Source organism: Crocuta crocuta, unplaced genomic scaffold (genome assembly GCF_008692635.1).
Source record: "Crocuta crocuta isolate KB4526 unplaced genomic scaffold, BGI_CrCroc_1.0 scaffold619, whole genome shotgun sequence".
In the NCBI taxonomy this organism is placed as follows: domain Eukaryota; kingdom Metazoa; phylum Chordata; class Mammalia; order Carnivora; family Hyaenidae; genus Crocuta; species Crocuta crocuta.
The window spans coordinates 81560-97685 of record NW_027533395.1 but is presented as its reverse complement, the minus strand read 5'-3'; positions in this window follow the sequence as shown (position 1 = coordinate 97685).

Sequence of the window (16126 nt, the reverse complement as noted above, 5' to 3'; positions counted from 1 at the left end):
TAAAATCAATAAGTAGCCACATGACAATGGTAAGGAGGGGTGGATGAGGTATTGTTATTTTCAAAATAAGCCTTATGGGGTGCCTGGGTGGCTTGGTTGGTTGAGCTTCTGACTCAATTTCAGCTCAGGTCATGATCCCAGGGTCATGGGATCAAGCCCCACATCAGACTCGGCTGAGCACGAAGCCTGATGAAAATTCTCTCTCTCTCCCTTTCTGCCCCTCCCCCCTGTTTACATGTGCTCTCTCTCTCTCTCTCTCAAAAGCAATTTAAATTAAATAAAAATAAAAAATAAAATAATTTCAAAATAAATCTTATAAAACTGTTTGACTCTTTAAACTACGTGTAAGCATACATAAAGTAAAAACAAAATGCAGAGAAACTCTGAGACTTTCCAAGTGAACAGAACCCATTGGGACATTCGTCTCTCCTACCACCACAAACTCTACGATCACAACATTGTCTTTCCTCATATGTTACCCCAATACTGCTGCCACCTCAACACCCAAACCAGCATACTAAGAGAGGAAAGGGAGACACTGGTTGAGTCTGGGATCTGCTTTGCCAGGATCTTGTTAGGAGCCCTGGGTCATTTTAAATCTATTAGTATCATATAACTTTAGGAAACTTAAAGGTTTTCTACTGAAGTTACAAATATCAAAACCACATTGTCTCTCCTAATATATTTCATCTTCCTTAAATTTTACTGAGTAACCTGATTTCAAAGCCCTTGAACTCTAAATGCACCTTCTAATTCTTTCTTTCTTTAGGTTTTCCTCCTTTAGAGGCAAGAATGGCCTCAGAATCCATCTGCTTTTGGCCAATGCACTTGCCAAGTCTTCAGCTCTTGAGTAACAGACTATTTTTGTCACCGTTTCATCTCACTGTGTTGCCATTATCCTGGATAAAAGGCAGAGGTACCATTAGCTATAGTTATTTTTTTATACAGAATATTACCCTTTACCTATCACATTCTAAAATATATTCCCTTTCTCTTTCACTGACTATTCTCCTGGCTCTGATTCTAAATCTGGTAGCTGACATAAATAAGAGAATTATTCAGAGGACACATTCAGGGTGACCCTGGTAGATCAGGTGAGCCCATCCATTCACTGCATAGTACTCAAAGGAGAAGAATGTCTCATTTTAGATTAGTTGAAAACAAAACAAAACCTTTCATACATACTGTCCTTGGCTCTGACTTAGACAACATTCTTATTTGCTGTAGGGAAAGCCTGTTTATCCTATTTCCTTTTTTTAAATTTTTTAAAAATCTTTATTTATTTTTGAGAAAGAGAGAGAAGTGCAAACAGGGGAGGAACAGAGAGAGAGGAAGATACCGAATCCGATTAAAAAAATTTTTTTTAACCTTTAACTTATCCTATTTTCAATTAAAGCTTGAACAAATATTCAATATCTTGAAAGAAAGAATTGGATTCAGAAAGCTCTCAGTAGGTTTCAAAGTTAGGATTAACAAATAAATGAAATAATTTTAAAATCCCATATGTATATTCAAGAAACTAATTTCACACATATAGCATGGGAAGATTTACCTTAACAGTTCAAGGAAAAAGACTAGAAGCTAGCTGCAAGCTTAACCAGCTGACAGCAGGAAGTGGGTGAGGAGTGACTGCCAAAAATGTAAATTCTTGGGGCACCTGGGTGGCTCAGTTGGTTAAGTGTCCAACTTTGGCTCAGGTCATGATCTCGTGGTTCATGGGTTCAAGCCCTGAGTCGTGCTCTGTGCTGACAGCTCAGAGCTTGGACTCTGCTTCAGACTTTGTGTCTCCCTTTCTCACTCTACCCCTCCCCGGCTCATCTGTCTCTCCCTCTCTCTCTCTCTCTCTCTCTCTCAAAAATAAATAAACATTAAAAAAAAGTAAATTCCTCTACTTCCGTGAGAACACAGGCGAGATTGTTTATATCAGTTTGTTCACCAGTAAATATTTACTGAGGATCTGACAGGTATCTAGTATAAGGAAAGAGCTGTGACGGGTAGAGAGCAAGAGGAAAGACTCAAGGATCTCTCCATAGGCTGACATAACATGCACATAAGAAGTGATGGCAGTAATGATGGCTTATATTTGAAGATTGATTTAGTTTATCATATCCAACCATTTATATCCTTTCCTTTGAAACTTATAGTTGCATTATGAGGTGGTCACTCAAATACAATAAGCATTTTATTTTATTTTANATCCATGTTGCTACACATGGCCAGATTTCATTGTTTCTCATTGCCATGTAGTATTCCATGGTATAGATAAACCACATCTTCTTGATCCATTTGTCTGTTGATGGACACTTAGGCTCTTTCCATGTTTTGGCTATTGTTGAGAGTGCTGCTTACAATAAGCATTTTAAAGATGAGAAACTGAGGCTTAGAGAAGTAAATCACTGAATCTCAAACATTTTGCTCTCAGGCCCTGCTTATGCTCTTAAAATTACCGAGATATCTCATACCATATACGAAGATTAAATCAACATGGATCAAAGATCTAAATGTAAGAGCTAAAACTCTAAAACTCTTAGAAGAAAAGTTATGGGTAAATCCTTGTGACCTTGAATCAGGCAACAATTTTGTAGATGCAACATCAAAAGTGTAAGTAACAAAAGAAGAAAAGGAAGTTGGACTTCATCAAAATTTTAAAATCTGTGCTTCAAAAGATGCTATCTAAAAAATGAAAATACAACCCATAAGATGAGAGAAATATTTGCATATTATATATCTGATAAGACTAATCCAGAATATATAAAGAACTCATGCAATTCAATAATGTTTTAAAAAATAATAGTCCAATTTTAAAATGGGCAAAGAGTTTGAATAGACATTTCTCCGAAGAAGATATGCAACTGGCCAGTAAGCATATGAAAAGATGCTCAGTATCATAAGTCATTAGGAAAATGCCAGTCAAATCCAATGTGAGATACCACTTCAGACTCATTAGGATGGTTATAATAAAAAAGACAGATAATAACAAGTGTTGGTAAGGATGCACAGAAACTGGAACCCTCATACACTGCTGGTAGGAATGTAAAATGGTACTGCTGCTTTGAAAAACCGTTTGGCGTTTCCTCAGGGTTAAACATAGAGTTGCCACATGACCCAGCGATTCTCCTAGATATATAACCAAAAGAACTGAAAACATATGTACATACAAAAACTTATACATGACTGTTCATAGCAGTATTATTCACAATAGCCAAAAAAGTAGGAACGACTCAGTATCCATTAACTGATGAATGGATAACCAAAATGTGGTATACCCATAAAATGGAATATTATTCAGCGGTAAAAAGAATGAAGTGCTGATACATGCCACAACATGGATGAACCTTGAAAACATTATGCTAAATGAAAGAAGCCAGACACAAAGGACTGCATATTGTATGATCCTGTTCATATGAAATATCCAGAATAGGGAAATCTATAGAGACAGAAAGTAAAATCGTGAGCAGTTGTCCAAGACTATAGTGGGGGAGTCATTGGGGGATATGAGGAATGATTGCTAGTGAGTTCCTTTAGGATAATGAAAATGTTCTAAAATTGATTATGGTGATGATTGCACAACTCTGTGAATATACCAAAAAACATTGAACTTTATACTTTAAATGGGTGAGTATTATGGTATATAGATTATATCTCAATAAAGCCATTATAAAAGAATTGAGTTTTGGGGGCACCTGGGTGGCTCAGTCAGGTGTCCAACTTCGGCTCAGGTCATGATCTCATGGTTTGTGGGTTCAAGTCCTGTGTCGGGCTCTGTGCTGACAGCTACCTTAGAGCCTGGAGCCTGCTTCAGATTCTGTGTCTCCCTCTCTCTGACCCTCCCCTGCTTATGCTGTTTCTCTCAGAAATAAAAACATTTTTAAAAATTAAAAAAAAATGGAAATGAAAACATAAACATTTAAAATATTTGTTTTTGCAATAACAATAAGCCTATTACATGTTAACATAAATAACAAATTTTTATGAAAAACAGCTCTATTTTCCAAAATAAAAATAGTTTAGTGAGAGTAGTGTTATTGTTTTACATTTTTATTAATCTCTGCAGTGTCTAACTTAATAGTGTATGGCTAGATTCTCAAATCAGTTGCCATATAATGTTTGAAGCATATGAAGAAGATCTAACCTCACAGACATGTAATTGAAAAATGGAGGAATATTTTTTTTTTAATGTTTTATTTATTTCTAGGAGAGAGAGAGAGACAGTGTGAGCAGGGGAGGGTCAGAGAGAGAGGGAGTCACAGACTGAAACAGGCTCCAGGCTCTGAGCTGGCAGTCAGCACAGAGCCCGACGCGGGGCTCGAACCCACGAACTGCGAGATCATGACCTAAGCGAAAGTCGGACGCTTAACCGGCTAAGCCACCCAGGCGCCCCAATTTTAATAGCTTTTTAAAAGATCATTGTTGATATTCTTCTTTAATACTACACTAAAACTCAACAAGTAAGAGTTTCCTAAAGGTAAGTTGTAACCTAGAATCTGAAACCATATGAATGAACTTTTCGTTTTCTGTTATGTAAGAATCTACTGGTCTCTAGCATTTTGAATGCACCTTTTATCCATGCATGATTTTGTAACATTATGCTTTCATCATTTGAAAAATATTCATTCACTGAGTTATGCAAGTCTTCCAAAATATTGACACATTTTATTCTATAATATCAAAATATCACATTTATTAATATTACCACTGATTTCATCAAATGAGTCTTTATTGGGAAGCTATCAAACTCAGTGCCACATGCAAGTTTTCAAAAACTCTAATTTTTTTCTTGGAAGCTCAAATTTTACCATTGGAACAAATATTGTGAGTTCTGGAAGTAACAATCTCAATTTACTAATGTTCGAGAAAATGTCTGCTAAGTACTCAAGTTTGAATATCCGTAGTTTGTCCATCATTCTTTCAAGTAAAACTGATGTTATAATGAAAACAGTGGTTGATTCAGCTCACAACTAAAATGATTACAGTAATGCTTTTCCTCAAGACAACACTGTTTTTTAAAAATGTTTATTTATTTATTTTGAGAGAGAGAGAAAGAGTGAGTACACATGTGCACAGGCAAACGTGAAGGGGCAGAGAGAGAGGAGAGACAGAATCACAAGTAGGCTCCTCGCTGTCAGTGTGGAGCCCAATGAGAAGCTTGATCTCATGAATCGTGAGATCATGACCTGAGCCAAAATCAGAAGTCACATGCTTAACTGACCGAGCCACCCAGGCACCCCACAACCACTGTTCGTTGATACACAGCAGAAGTGTTTGATGTATACTTTTTGTTTTGTGACACAAAAATTTTTTTAATGTTTTTTATTTATTTCTAGGAGAGAGAGAGAGAGAGACAGCGTGAGCAGGGGAGGGTCAGAGAGAGAGGGAGTCACAGACTGAAACAGGCTCCAGGCTCTGAGCTGGCAGTCAGCACAGAGCCCGACGCAGGGCTCGAACCCACGAACCGCGAGATCATGACCTAAGCGAAAGTCGGACGCTTAACCCACTAAGCCACCCAGGCGGCCCGACACAAAATTTTTAAAAGTCATGTTCTGAACAGCAACCATTTTTATTCTTTTATCAAAAACACCTTTTTTTTTTAAGTAAGCTTCACACCAAATGTGAAGCTCAACACTCAGCCCAAACTCATGGCCCCAAGATCAAGACCTGATCTGAGATCGAGGGTCAGACTGCCATCAGGCGCCTCTCAAAAACACTTATAAATGAAACTTAACTCCCTCCAAGTGCATGGCAGTGGGGAATGCAATGACCACTAGTAGGGTGTGGAGCTACTGCCTTTATTCCTATCAAGACGCAAAGAGTTTACCCCCATTACTTGGGTACAAATGTCAACATGATGCTGACAAAAGGAAAATGAAGTCTTAATATTATTATGACAATCATTTTGGTCTCACAGGTCCACTTTTCTCGGGGGATCATCAGAGATCCATGGATCACATGTTGAGAACCTCTGTGTCAAATGCCTCTTCTGCTTATGCATATAGTAAGCAGTGAATCTAGGACCCATGGACTCCTCATCTGATAGTTTCTCCATTACCATAGAATGCCGAAGTGAGTGATACTGATATGAAGTATAATGTGAACTCATATAACAAATACAGTTGGTCAAATACAGTTGTGATCAAATACAGTTGACCATTGAAAAATATGGTTTGAACTGTACAGGTGCACTTACATGCAGTTTTTAAATATATATATAAATACAGTACAGAACTAGAAATGTATTTTATCTTCCTTATGATATTTCCAGTAACATTTTCTTTTCCCTATCTTACTTGACTATAAGAATACAGAGTAGAATACATATAACATACAAAATATGTGTGAATCAACAGTTTATGTCATCATTAAGACCTCTGATCAACAGTAGTCTATAATTAGTTAAGTTTTGGGGGAGTCAGAAGTTACAGAAGATTTTCTACTGCATGGGAGTGGGCAACCCTAACTGCCACATTGTTCAAAGGTCAACTTTAATTAAATTGCTACCAGAGGTCTAGTTAAAAATACAATTGGTGGTTATCAGCCAGATATGATCACTTTAAGCTCATCTAGTCCAGGTCATAAAGTTGGCTTAAATAGAGGTACTTAAGACCACGAAGAGAAGGTATATGGCTAGGCAGTCAAAAAGAGACAAGGCTGACATCCATTCCACAAACTGAAAATAACAAAACTTAACTCCTATCATCTTTGGAAAGGGCTTTCATGTACTTGAAATCATAGAGTCAAAAACTAGGTGGAAACTAAGAGGTCATCCATACAGGACCCTCCTCACAGCATCTCCTTCCAATGGGTCAGACAAATCTGGTGAGAGGTGGCTTCCTTCTCCCTAGACCTCAAAACTGTTCAACTTACTTTTACTTAAAATTGGCCCCAGCCCCTGACCCCCACAAACCACACTCTCATTTCTACATAGTTTCACTCCTGTATCCCACCCTCCAGAATAATAAGCAATAGGTCTGTTTCCTCTTCTGTGGCGTATTTTAAGTTAGCTACCAAGTCCCTTCATCTATACCAAGTACCCGCTTCCATTTTTTTCAGTCTAAAAGTACTCCTAAAAACACTCAGTTTCTTCCACTTTCTTTTTTATCTGGACCCATGACAGAATGTGTATTTGTTGATTGGGGGTTTTGTTTTAGAGGGCCTACTGTGGTCTCATCTTTCCAAGCCTTGTTTCCAATATCTCCTCCTCCATGCAGTGGTCCTGGGTTACCCTGTTCTCCCCTGATTGAGCCTTTCTGGTATTCTAGGCACTGTACCATTTAATTCTCAGAGCAACCCCATGAACGATGCCGTCAATGGTCTCCACTCCCACTCCTCCTTTTCAAGGTATTACAGTTTGAGAGTTTTTGTAATTGTGCACAGCTGTGTAACTACCACCCGGGTCAAGATCTAGAATAGCTCCATCACTCTAAAAGTGCCCTCATGCCCTTTCATTGTCACATATGCACTTTTTTAATGGGATAATTTTGTATATACTATTTGTTAACTTGGATGTTTCTCTTAACAAGATGTATTAAACATACTCTGATGGCAATTCATATGGTTTTAGAACATAATTTTAATGTCTGCATCATAATCAAAAAATTAGTGTTTCATAATTTATTTAACCAATGTCCTTTTGTCAGATACCTACTTTTTACAATGTCCTACTCCCTCTTCCTAGAATTATTTTGTTCATAGCTGATATTTCTTAGTCTGTTTTGCTAACTCTGTGTCCTCTTTCTTCTACCTGTTAAGTGTCGGTACTTTCCTAGATTCTGTCGTTGAATCTTCGTACCTGTAATCCCTTTCTAGGTGATCAATTTCCTTTCTAGTTTCACCATACGCTCTATGGATCTCTTCTCTATTTCTGTTCTGAACACCAAGATCCTTCTTCCCTACTGTCTGCTGGGTATTATTTCCAGGTGAATATTCTTATGGTAATTCAAACTTCACATGTCAAAACTTGACCTATTCCCTTTCCAAAATCTACTTCTTTCTTTCCCTTCCTCCCCCTCTGCCCTCTGTCTGAGTGGAGGTGCTAACCTTTGCAGTCACTGAGGAGAGGAACCGGAAAGTCATCTTTGCCTCCTCCTCTTTTATCTCACATTTCCAATCAATTTTTTTAACGTTTACTTTTATTTTTGAGAGAGAGATACAGAGTGTGAGCAGAGGAGGGACAGAGAGAGAGGGAGGCTTGGAACAGGGCCAGACCCAGGGCTCCAACTCATGACCTGAGTTCATGACCTGAGCTGAAGTCAGACATGTAACCGACCTCTCCAATCAATTAAATACTATTGATTTGACTCCAAGATACTTCTCAGCCTGTTCTATCCCTACCCATTTCTTTTTTTTTTTAATTTCAGAGAGAGAGAGAGAGAGAGAGAGAGAGAGACAGCATGAATGGGGGGAGGGTCAGAGAGAGAGGGAGACACAGAATCTGAAATAGGCTCCAGGCTCTGAAGTGGCAGTCAGCACAGAGCCCGACACGGGCCTTGAACCACAAACCTGGAGATCATGACCTGAGTCGAAGTCGGACACTTAATCGACTGAGCCACCCAGGCGTCCCATCGCTATCCATTTCCACAAGTACTATCCTATTTTTAGGTTCCATGACATGCTAACTAATCTTCCAGCCCCTAATCTGGTCCTCCTTTGATCTGCTCTTTATGGTTACCACCAGTTAACTTTCTGAAACATGGAGATTATTTTCTTCTCCTGCCTGAAAACATCCGATGGCTCCCAATTGCTTACAGAGGCAAACCTAAACTTTCCAAGCCGGATTTCAAGCCCTCCTTTCCACGTTTCTTTCCCACTCTCCCATTCCTCCTTTATGCTCGGGTTGTGTCAGCCGTCAGCGGTGAGCTGTTCTGGAACAGTTTCACGCTTCTGCTCCACTCTACCCATAACTACCCAATATTTAGTCTGTTTTTGCGTTTCTTTGCCTCGTACGTGACAGGTGTTTCCACTATTGCAAATGAGATCAAAACTAGCTCTGCCCACAGGCCTATCCGGGTTAGCAAGGGCTAGCACCACCTCAAAGGCAAGCCCTAGATTAAGAGCCCATCAGGACAGCCCTGAGGCAGGGAGGGGCCGGCAGGGAGGAAGGCGGAAAATGTCTCTTTATGTCTCTTCGGAGGCGAGAAGCATTGGATCTGTGCTGGCAAGAACAGCGCTCTCCATCCCTATGGAAAACTCTCTCGAGTTCTACAGTGCACGATGTCTTGCCAACTGAACGGTATTTCGGTACTTTGCCCCATTCCTGAGAAGAGCAGACTGAGGTCTAGGAGAGCAGAGCTCTGAGTCAGGCTCCCCTCCCGAAAAGAGGCGACAGCCGGCCTGCAATTCAAAGAGAGAGAGGCTGTAAGGATAGCACCTCCTGATTGGAGCAGACGGAGTCAGACAAGCTTGGAGGCTGCTGATTGGCTCCGGCTTGATCAGGCGCTGTTGGGCTGTTGTAAATGTAAATAGCTCTGTGACCGGCAGTAACCCCGACGGGAGGGGGTGGAGAGGGAGGCCATTCCTCTCCAATTGTGTCTGCTACCAGCCGGGCCCAGACCGGCAGGCCCTTTAGTAGAGGGGGCTGGGCAGGGCAAGGCTAGGGGCTGTGTCTTCGGAGATCTTAAGCTAGAGCTAAGAGTTAAGATCAACCCGCGGGTCTGATCCAGGGCTGACAGCTTCCACACAGAGATGCTTCTTTTCCGCACTCAGCTTTGACTGTTTAAGAAGGTTTAATGGAATGTTCTGTGCAAGGCCGAAGGTGTTGGAGGGCGTTGAAGGGTGGTTTTATGGGGTAGCCTAAATGGCTGTAGTGGGTGTGCCTCAAGGAGATGGGAGCCTGTCCTTGCCTGTTTCTGTTCACAGTATCGTATTTGTGGAAAAGGCAAGAGTGGGGGCACAGCTTCAGGGCAGAAGGCTCCTGACGTTCAGTGTTTCCCTGACGAGAGCCTTTCCACCAGAAGTGCAGTTTTTCTCCCACTTTCTCTCTACTCCAGGAGGAAAGTGAAGTCAGTGGGGACTGGCTTTCTGGGAAGTAGGGAAGAGGAAAGGAACAGATGGGCACATGTTAAGAATAAAGGGTGACCCTCACACATTGCCGATGGAAATGTCAAATGCTGCAGCCACTGTGGGAGACAGTGTGGTCCTTCCACAAAAAGCTAAACACAGAATTGCCCTTTGGCCCAGCAACTCCACTCCTAGGTACATACACAAATGAATGGAAAACAGGTACTCTAGTACTTAAGAGTCAAAAGGTGGAAACCACTCAAATGTTCATCAGATGAAGGGAGAAAATAACTGTGCTGTTTACCTACAATGGAATGTTATTAGGCAGTAAAGAGGTATGAGGTCCTGATACAGGCTACGAGGTACATTATGCTAAGAGAAGGAAGCCAGACACAGAAGGTCCCATATTGTAGGATTCCCTTTATATGAAATATCCTGAATAGGTAAACTGATAGACACAGAAGGCAGATTGGTGGCTCCAGGGGCTGGGGGGGAGGGGAGAAGATAGAGAGTGACTGTTTAACAGGTACAAAGTCTTTTGTCGTGATGAAAAGGTTTTGGAAATAGGGGTGGTGGTTGCACAACACAGTGAATGCTAAATGCCACTGAATTGTTCCATTTATTTATTTATTTATTTATCAATCATTGCAGGGTCTCATCCCTGGAGGTTTTTTTTTTTTTAATATTTATTTTTGAGACAGAAATAGAGCACAAGCAGGGGAGAGGCAGAGATAGAGGGAGACACAGACTATGAAGCAGGATCCAGGCTCCGATCTATCAGCACAGAGTCCGACGCGGGGCGGGGGGAGGGGGCTCCAACTCATGAACCCTAAGATCATGACCTGAGCTGAAGTCGGATGCTCAATAGACTGAGCCACCTAGGCCCCCCTGAATTATTCCCTTTAAAATAGTTAATTTTGTGGCCTGTGAATTTTACTTCAATTTAAAAATATATACAACATGAAACCAACAAACGAAAGGACTACAGAGTGAATGCTTACTGCTGTCCAGAGTTCTCTAAGAAAGGAATAGGACTATTAATGAGCAATTTGGCGCCCTCCCCCACCTTTCACTTTCACTTTCCTCTCATTGCTCATTTCCTGCGGTTGGTCACACAGTTTTTTAAAACTTGACACAGTCCTGGCTACTCACTGCTCCTGTGGGAAGTGGCCGGGAGGGAGAAGGCCCCTTTGGGACCTCTGAGACCGTCCTAGCCTGGCTGGAGAACCACCGTGAGTCAGCACAGCAGACACTTGGCCTTTGTGAGCCTTCTGTGGCCTGGGTGTAGCAGGCAGGGAGGGCCAGGCCCCCTCCCAAAAAGGGGAGGGCTCTGCCTCCAGCAGCCCCAGTATAGCATCTCAGTTCCCTGGAGCCTGCAATTAAAGGCCTGTGGTATTTGCCCCCCGAGGTTGGTGTACAAGAATCAGCACTTTGCCTGCTGGCCCCACGGCACACAAAGTTAACTAAAGGTCACAATAGAGCTCCTGCTCCCTGTGACGTAGCAACAGTTCGTGGCAGAGGCAGAACTTGAGACATGTGACCTTTCCATAATTTTATCAGCCACTGCTTGTTTAGGTGCAGGAGATATTCTCAAAAAAGATGCCCTTAAGGATCTCAAAACCCAACAGGAGGGTGAAATATGGTTTGGAAAATCATAGAGGAAATGTCACATATGTTTCAACTGTTAGGGACAGCTTCATTCAGGTGTGGTTGAAATGGGTCATGAGGTGGAGTAAGTCAGATTCTTCTGGAACAGAAGACACATCTGCAATTTGACTTTGCATAAATTAAGCTCCCTGCCATTGTAACCAGACTTCACCTCTGAGTGTAACCGAGTACCACAGGGCATATACGTGAATTTATGTGACTGATGCACTTTGGGCTTTGGTGTATCATCTACTCCACACCCAATATAGAGCATTTAATGACCCCAGTTCTGGAGCTGGATCACAGAACCATTAATCACTCCCTCACTGCGTAACTTCTCTCCAGGTGAATTCAATTTTACTAACCTTGTTAGTAAAATCGGCCAGTAATAGCACCTGCTCCGCATGCGGAGTGATGATCATTATCGAGCCCTCAGGGCTATGCCTGGCTGTGTGGTAAGTGTTGTTGTTGCTATCATTGTGTGCATAGGTCTGGTGGACTCAGAGCTTAGATTTCCTGCATCAAAATGTTGTTAGATGTGTGTTTATGCACTGGCCTCAACCCCTTTACTGAATGTGGAACATGGTATATATGATATGGATTTTTCCGAGGGCTTTGGTTTCGCAAGAATATCACCCTAGTCTGCTTAGTTTATAGCAGCTGCCTTTTCTCATGTGACTGGTGTCCTGTCTCCCTGTAGTTTGAAAACAGAGATCATATCACTCTATAATTAAGAAAATATAGAGTGTTTCTTTTCATTATACTTGAGTTTGAATCTCAGCTTTTTACAATTAATGGTAAAAACATTAAAACAACTTTGTCTCCTACTTTATTGAGATGTAATTCATATACCCTAAAAATTACCCTATAAAGTGCATGATTCAGTGGGATTCACACACTTGTGCCACCACAAGGACAATCTAACTTTAGATCATTTCATCATCCCCGCCCCCTCCTCAAAAACACCCATGCCTACTAGCAGCCACCTTCATTTCCTCTGGCAAACACCAGTCTGTTTTTGTCTCTGGACTTGCCTGGGCTGCATTTCACATAGATGGGATCGTATGGTACATGGTCTTTTGTGTCTGGCTTTTTTCCCTCAGAATAATGTCTTCAAAGCTTATCCATGTTGCAGAGATATCAGTAATTCTTTTTTTGTGGCTGGATACTATTTCATTATATGGCCATATCACCTGTGCTTATTCATCTCTTGACGGACATTTGAGTTGTTTCTACTTTTTGGCTACTGTAGAGTATGTCTAATGCTGCTATGAACTTTCAAGTACAAGTTTTTGTGTGGACATACACTTTCAATTCTCTTGGGTGCAGACAGCTAAGCATAAAATTGCTGGATCATCCAGTAACTATGTTTTAACCTTTTGAGGACTGCCAAACTATTTCCCAAAAACAGTTGCATAATTTTAGATTTCCCCCTAGCAACAAATGAGAATTCCAGTTTCTCTATGTCCTCATCAACACTTGTTATTATTTACTGTCTATTTCATTATAGCCACCCTAGTGAGTGTGAATGATATCTTTCTGTGGTTCTGATTGGCATTTCTTGAGAACTAATACTGAACATCTTCTCATGTGTTTATCGGTCATTTGTGTATCTTCTTTGGAGAAATGTCTGTTCAAATACTTTGCCTATTTCAAAATTGGGTTGTCTTTTTATTGTTAAGTTGCAAGAGGTGGGTTTTGTTGTTGTTGTTGTTTGTTTAAGTAAGCTCCACAGCCAGTGTGGGGCGTGAATTCACAACCCGGAAATCAAGAGGCACATGTTTTACTAACTGAGCCAGCCAGCAACCCTGTAAGAGTTCCTTTTATACTCCGGGTACTAGTCTCTTATCAGATAAAGATTTGCAAATATTTCCTCTCATTCTATGAGTTATCTTTTTACTTCCTTTATAGTATCTTTTGAAGCACAAATTTTTATTTTTATTTATTTTTTTAAGATTTTATTTTTAATAAAATAAACATGGAACTCGAACCCACAGTCCCAAGATCAAGAGGCACATGCTCCACTGACTGAGCCAGGTGGGCGCTTCAAAGCACAGATTTTTAAGTCCAATTTATGGTTTTTTTTTAAATTGTTGTTTAGGCTATTGGTGTCATACTAAGAAACCATTGCCTAATCCAAGGTTCTAGAGATTTACACATGTGTTGTCTCTTAAGAATCAGTTTTAGCTGATCCATTTTGAGTTAATATTTATATATGATGTGAGGTAGTAGGTCAACCACATTCTTTTTCACGTGGATATCAAGTTGTCCCAATACCATTTGTTGAAAAAACTATTCTTTCTTTATTGAATTGTCTAAGCATCTTTGTCAAAAGTCAGTTGACTATAAATATATGGGTTTATTTCTTTCTTAAAATGTTTTAAATATTTTCTTCATTTCTGAGAGAGAGAGAGAGAGAGAGAGAGAGAGAGCAGGGAAGGGTCAGAGAGAGAGGGAGATACAGAATCTGAAGCAGGCTCCAGGATCTGAACTGGCTGTCAGCACAGAGCCCGACGATGCAGGGCTTGAACCCACAAACTGTGAGATCATGACCTGAGCCCAAGGGAGACGCTTAACTGACTGAGCCACCCAGGTGCCCCTATGTGGGTTTATTTCTATACTCTCAATTCTATTCTATTGATGTATATATATGTCCTTATGCCGGCACTCCACTGTCTTGATTACTAAGACTTTGAAGTAATTTAAAGTCAGGAAATGAGTTCTCCAACATGTGCTTCTTTTTCGAGTTTGTTTTGACTATTCTGGGTCCCTTGAATTTCCATATTCAATCCATTGTGGGGCTCAAACTCACAACCCTGAGATCAAGAGTCACATCTCTACTGACTGAGTCAGCCAGGCTTCCCTTCTTTAATTTCTTTCAATAACATTTTGTAGTTAACAATGTACCATGCTTATGTGCTTCTTTTGTCAGATTTATTTCTATTTGTCTTATTCTTTTTGATGTTGTTATAAGTGGAATTCTTTTCTTAACTTCACTTGTGTATTACTCTTTGCTAGGTTATAGAGATATAATTGATTTTTGTGTATCGATCTAGTATTCTGCAACCTTGCTGAATTTGTTTATTAGTTCTAATAGTTTTTTCTAGGTGGCTTCTTTAGGAATTATTTTGTATACAAAATCAAAATCCTGTCATTTCCATACAGAGATGGATTTTCTTCTTCCTTTCCAATCTAGATGCTTTTTCTTTCTTTCTCTACCCTTGTGGATACTTTTAAGGACTGTCTTGGTTCTTCCTCTAGGGAAGAGAGAGAAAATTGGTGTTAATTGGGCATCAGGAATCTTATTTCTAAGCTCTTCCCCATTATTATCTTAAATTATTTTATCCTTCGTTCCCTGGTTAAATCTTGGTTATTAACTAGTGCCTTAACCTCTTGTCAAGAATTCATTACCTTGCCCCCTAGGAGTTCTTATTTTACAACTCACCCTTACAGTTAAGTTCATTAGTTATTCCTTTCCTCTCTCAATCTTGAATTCAACTGAACATATAGATCAAGATCTAAGAGCTCTCTCCTTTCTTTCCCCTTCTTGAAACTTTTGCAGATAGGAATTGGAAAACTGCCACAGGGTGAAATAGCTAATACACAAAATATGGATAGCCTAGAGGAAGCCTAGAAGCATGTTCAATTAGGACAACCAGGTAGAAGAGAGGAGGAAAGGAAAAGAAAGTAGCAGAGCTTAGTGAAGATAAATTGGTTAGATAGGATGCCAGTTAATGGGAAACAAAGACAATACTTAGAAGGAACAGTGCAGTTATAGAACAACCTAAATAATAGTCCAGCCTAAACATTTTATTTTATTTTTTTAAAGGATTTAATTTTTTTTATCGTTTATTTATTTTTGAGACAGAGAGAGACAGAGCACGAATGGGGGAGGGGCAGAGAGAGAAGGAGACACAGAATCTGAGACAGGCTCCAGGCTCTGAGCTGTCAGCACAGAACCCTATGGGGGGCTTGAACCCACGAACTGTGAGATCATGACCTGAGCCAAAGTTGGACGCTTAACCAACTGAGCCACCCAGGCGCCCCCAGCCTAAACATTTTAAACAAAATAGAGGGAAAGGGGTGGAGAGACAGATATGGTGTAGAAAATACCACTATCCACTTAAGTTATTAAGGTCTGGCAAGGTCTCAATGAATATAGACTTGATTTTGCACACTCAGAATTACTCTGAGAGAATCTTGCTTCCCTTCCAAGGTGAGTGCAACTTACAGGAACAAGCAAGGGGAGCTGGTTCTGGGGAACTCGTAGAAGCCTAGGTATGGTCAAGGTGGCTCCTACTGGAAGATAGTTTCTTCAAACTGCAGAAAATCGACATTCTCTTTTCCATGAGGATTCTCAGATAAGTGGCAAAGGCTAAAGGCTTTCCCACCTTAAGACCACGGAGTCCTCTCTATTCTGGAAGTTTCCTAACCTTCCCTTGGACTGTTTTCCCTTTCTTCCTGCTGCTGTTAATCAGCATGTTCT